The sequence below is a fragment of the Aegilops tauschii genome, chromosome 3 (genome assembly GCF_002575655.3).
Source record: "Aegilops tauschii subsp. strangulata cultivar AL8/78 chromosome 3, Aet v6.0, whole genome shotgun sequence".
In the NCBI taxonomy this organism is placed as follows: domain Eukaryota; kingdom Viridiplantae; phylum Streptophyta; class Magnoliopsida; order Poales; family Poaceae; genus Aegilops; species Aegilops tauschii.
The window spans coordinates 317,058,699-317,064,726 of NC_053037.3; positions in this window are offsets into that span (position 1 = coordinate 317,058,699).

The window sequence follows — 6,028 nt, forward strand, 5'->3', positions numbered from 1 at the left end:
TGCATTAAAGTAAATAAGAGATAACAATGATATCCCAACAATATCCATGTTCCAACAAGGAACAACTTCATCTTCACTTGCAACTAGCAACGCTATAAGAGGGGCTGAGCAAAAGCGGTAACATAGCCAAACAACGGTTTGCTAGGAAAGGTGGGTTAGAGGCTTGACATGGCAATATGGGAGGCATGATATAGCAATTGGAAGGTAGCGCGGCAAAGCAATAGAGCGAACAACTAGCAAGCAAAAATAGAAGTGATTTCGAGGGTATGGTCATCTTGCCTGCAAAGTTCTCAGAGTTGTCGAAAGCTTGATCCTCATAAGCGTTCTCAACAGGTTCCTCGTTCACGTACTCGTCTCCCGGCTCTACCCAAAGCAAGAACACAAGCAAAGGGCCAACAATCAATCACGGTGCAATGCATAAGCAACATGATGCAAAATATGGCATGATATGCGAGATGAGATATGCAATGCATAAGCGTGCTCCGGAAGGAAAAGGATGAACAATGCATCAACTTGGCAAACCAAGTGTGCCGCTGGAAAGATGAGATGATTTCGGTTGAAATCGATATAAAGATCACCGGAAACGGATACACGGTTTGCAAATGGCAAGCAAAACAAGGATGGCACAATTCTGCGATTAACAGCATGATGCCATCTAGAATGCAACACGAATCTAAACTACTGCACTCCAACATAACAACAAAGCATATGGCAGTGATGTATACAAGATGCTTGACAAAACTTGAACACTGAGCTACGGCTAAATCACACGCAGAGCAGGTTCAAACAAGCATGGCAAAAGTGCAAAAGATAACAGATTCACAGACTTGGAAAAATACTAAACATGGCAAAACAGGAGCAGGTAGCAATGTTTAGAGCTGGCAAACTACATGCTACAGGAACATATCATGGCAAACAAAGACATGGCATGATAGTACTAAAGACATAGAACAAAACTCCCTTACGGAATATGAGTCAAAAGGGCACAGAAAATATGATTATATCCATGCAAACATAGCAAGTTTTATAAACAGATTCAGACTTGGTGAAATTTCAGGACATGGCAAAAACAGATTCATGTTGGCTTGTTAACAAGCTTGATTAACTCACTACAAGGCATGTAATGGCATGGAACAACTTCTAGCATGAAGTAGACATGAAAATGAAGCTATCCATGTGCAAAACAACCATATAGCATATTCGCATGAATATACACATAAAAGACGAAACAGCAACATGATGTAAAATGACATGTTCATGAACTTGCTCAAATGCATAAACTAATGCCACCACTGGATTGGTGGGATTTTTTCTACCCCGAAAACATATATAATATGTTGGGGTTGCTGTAGAAAAATCATCACAAGTGCAATAAGTTAAAAACTGCCCTAAATGGAATATGACAGAAATGGCATTTTCCTTATTTGGAAACGTCCAGATATGGACTTTCCCGAAATGGAAAATAGGGACTTGCCATAAATGGAAACTCGCTGGGCTAAAAATAAAAATAAAAAGGAGGGAGGGGTTACTAGAGGATGACAGGTAGGGCCCTGCAATCACTGTCACGCTAAAACAAATAAAAGACCCCAGCAAAAATATGCACCGCCTGGGAATCGAAACCGAGACCTCCTGCTAGAGAGCGCGTTGGAGCAACCAGTCAGGCTATGCATGTGTAGGTGACCAGGAAGGGGCTTGACCCTTTTTGAAGCATTGGAAGGATGAGCCTTCTTCTCCACCGCACGGGGAAGATGGTGACGGCGCCGGCGGGCAACGATGGCGACCACTGGAGAAGTGGAGCACCGGCGGGGGTGCGGGATTGGGAGGCAGTGCTGCTGTTGGAAATATGCCCTAGAGGCAATAAAAAAATGGTTATTATTATATTTCCTTGTTCATGATAATTGTCTATTGTTCATGCTATAATTGTGTTATTGAAAATCGTAATACATGTGTGAATACATAGACCACAATATGTCCCTAGTGAGCCTCTAGTTGACTAGCTCGTTGATCAATAGATGGTTACGGTTTCCTGACCATGGACATTGGATGTCGTTGATAACGGGATTACATCATTAGCAGAATGATGTGATGGACAAGACCCAATCCTAAGCATAGCACAAGATCGTGTAGTTCGTCTGCTAAAGCTTTTCTAATGTCAAGTATCATTTCCTTAGACCATGAGATTGTGCAACTCCCGGATACCGTAGGAATGCTTTGGTGTGCCAAATGTCACAACGTAACTGGGTGGCTATAAAGGTACACTACGGGTATCCCCGAAAGTATCTGTTGGGTTGGTACGAATCGAGACTGGGATTTGTCACTCCGTATGACGGAGAGGTATCTCTGGGCCCACTCGGTAAGACATCATCGTAATGAGCTCAATGTGACTAAGGGGTTGGTCATGGGATGATGTGTTACGGAACGAGTAAAGAGACTTGCCGTAACGAGATTGAACAAGGTATCGGTATACCGACGATCAAATCTCGGGCGAGTGCTATACCGGTAGACAAAGGGAATCGTATACGGGATTGATTGAATCCTTGACATCGTGGTTCATCCGATGATATCATCGTGGAACATGTGGGAGCCAACATGGGTATCCAAATCCCGCTGTTGGTTATTGGCCGGAGAGATGTCTCGGTCATGTCTGCATAGTTCCCGAACCCGTAGGGTCTACACACTTAAGGTTCGATGACGCTAGGGTTATAGGGAATAGATGTACGTGGTTACCGAATGTTTTTTGGAGTCCCGAATGAGATCCCGGACGTCATGAGGATTTCCGGAATGGTCCGGAGGTGAAGATTTATATATGGGAAGTCCAGTTTCAGTCACCGGAAAGGTTTCGGGGTTTATCGATATTGTACCGGGAACACCGAAGGGTTTCCGGGGGTCCACCAGGAGGGTCCACCTGCCCCGAAGGACCTAATGGGCTGTAGTTGGGTGGGAACCAGCCTCTTAGTGGGCTGGTGCGCCCCGCCCCCCCCCCCCCCAAGGGCCCAAGGCGCCTAGGGTTGGAAACCCTAGGGGGCCGCTGCCCCCCCCCCCCCACCCCCCGGGGGGCGGGCGCCCCCCCGAGTTGGAAACCCTAAGGGGGCCTCTGCCCCCCGAGGGTCCGCCCCCCCCCTCTAGATGGATCTAGGGGGCCGGCCCCCTCCCCTTCCCCTATATATAGTGGGGGTTTTGGGGCTGCCAGAGACACGAGTCTCCCTCTCCCTTGGCGCAGCCCTACCCCTCTCCCTCCTCGTCTCTCGCAGTGCTTGGTGAAGCCCTGCTCGAGTGCCACGCTCCTCCACCACCACCACGCCGTCGTGCTGCTGCTGGATGGAGTCTTCCCCAACCTCTCCCTCTCTCCTTGCTGGATCAAGGCGCGGGAGACGTCACCGGACTGCACGTGTGTTGAACGCGGAGGCACCGTTGTTCGGTGCTTAGATCGGATTCGGCCGCGATCTGAATCGCTTTGTGTACGACTCCACCGACCGCGTTCTTGCAACGCTTCCGCATCGCGATCTTCAAAGGTATGAAGATGCACTCCCCTCTTGTTGCTAGTAAGCTCCATAGATTGATCTTGGTGATGCGTAGAAAATTTTTAATTTCTGCAACGATCCCCAACAGTGGCATCATGAGCTAGGTCTATGCGTAGTTTCTATGCACGAGTAGAACACAAGTTGTTGTGGGCGTCGATTTTGTCAATTTACTTGCCGTTACTAGTCTTATCTTGATTCGGCGGCATCGTGGGATGAAGCGGCCCGGACCGACCTTACACGTACGCTTACGTGAGACAGGTTCCACCGACTGACATGCACTAGTTGCATAAGGTGGCTAGCGGGTGTCTGTCTCTCCCACTTTAGTCGTATCGTATTCGATGAAAAGGGTCCTTATGAAGGGTAAATAGAAATTGGCATATCACGTTGTGGTTTTGGCGTAAGTAAGAAACGTTCTTGCTAAGAAACCTATAGCATCCACGTAAAAATTTGCAACAACAATTAGAGGACGTCTAACTTGTTTTTGCAGCATGTGTCGTGTGATGTGATATGGCCAAAAGGATGTGATGAATGATATATGTGATGTATGAGATTGATCATGTTCTTGTAATAGGAATTACGACTTGCATGTCGATGAGTATGACAACCGCCAGGAGCCATAGGAGTTGTCTTAATTTATTTATGACATGTGTGTCAACATAAACATCATGTAGTTACTTTACTTTATTGCTAAACCGTTAGCCATAGTAGTAGAAGTAATAGTTGACGAGACAACTTCATGAAGACACGATGATGGAGATCATGGTGTCATGCCGGTGACGATGATGATCATGGTGCCCCGAAGATGGAGATCAAAAGGAGCAAAGTGATATTGGCCATATCATGTCACTATTTGATTGCATGTGATGTTTATCATGTTTTTACATCTTATTTGCTTAGAACGACGGTAGCATAAATAAGATGATCCCTCATTAAAATATCACGAATTGTGTTCCCCCTAACTGTGCACCGTTGCTAAGGTCCGTTGTTGCGAAGCACCACGTGATGATCGGGTGTGATAGGTTCTAACGTTCGCATACAACGGGTGTAAGCCAGATTTACACACACAATACACTTAGGTTGACTTGACGAGCCTAGCATGTACAGACATGGCCTCAGAATATGGAAGACCGAAAGGTCAAACATGAGTCGTATAGAAGATACGATCAACATGAAGATGTTCACCGATGATGACTAGTCCATCTCACGTGATGATCGGACACGGCCTAGTTGACTCGGATCATGTATCACTTAGATGACTAGAGGGATGTCTATCTGAGTGGGTGTTCATTAAATAATTTGATTAGATGAACTTAATTATCATGAACATAGTCTAAAACTTTGCAATATGTCTTGTAGATCAAATGGCCCACGCTAATGTTGCCCTCAACTTCAACGCGTTCCTAGAGAAAACCAAGCTGAAAGACGATGGTAGCAACTACACGGACTGGGTCTGTAACTTGAGGATTATCCTCATAGCTGCCAAGAAAGCATATGTCCTTGAAGCACCGCTAGGTGATGCACCTGTTTTCCTAGCAACTCAAGACATTATGAACGCCTGGCAGTCGCGTAGTGATGATTACTCCCTGGTTCAGTGCGGCATGCTTTACAGCTTAGAACCGGGGCTCCAAAAGCATTTTGAGCAGCACGGAGCATATGAGATGTTCCAAGAGCTGAAAATGGTTTTCCAAGCTCATGCCCGGGTCGAGAGATATGAAGTCTCCGACAAGTTCTACAGTTGTAAGATGGAGGAGAATAGTTCTGTCAGCGAGCACATACTCAAAATGTCTGGGTTGCACAACCGCTTATCTCAGCTGGGAGTTAATCTCCCGGATGATGTAGTCATTGAAAGAATCCTTCAGTCGCTCCCACCTAGCTACAAGAGCTTTGTGATTAACTTCAATATGCAGGGGATGGAAAAGACCATTCCTGAGGTATATTCAATGCTGAAATCAGCGGAGGTGGAGATCAAAAAGGAACATCAAGTGGTGATGGTGAATAAAACTACTAAGTTCAAGAAAGGCAAGGGTAAGAAGAACTTCAAGAAGGACGGCAAGGGAGTTGCCGCGCCCAGTAAGCCAGTTGCCGGGAAGAATCCAAAGCATGGACCCAAGCCTGAGACTGAGTGCTTTTATTGTAAGGGAAACGGTCACTGGAAGCGGAACTGCCCCAAGTACTTAGCGGATAAGAAGGCCGGCAATACCAAAGGTATATGTGATATACATGTTATTGATGTGTACCTAACCAGCGCTCGTAGTAGCTCCTGGGTATTTGATACCGGTGCGGTTGCTCATATTTGTAACTCAAAACAGGAGCTGCGAAATAAGCGGAGACTGGCGAAGGACGAGGTGACGATGCGCGTCGGGAATGGTTCCAAGGTCGATGTGATCGCCGTCAGCACGCTACCTCTAAATTTACCTACGGGATTAGTTTTAAACCTCAATAAGTGTTATTTAGTACCAGCTTTGAGCATGAACATTGTATCTGGATCTCATTTAATGCGAGATGGC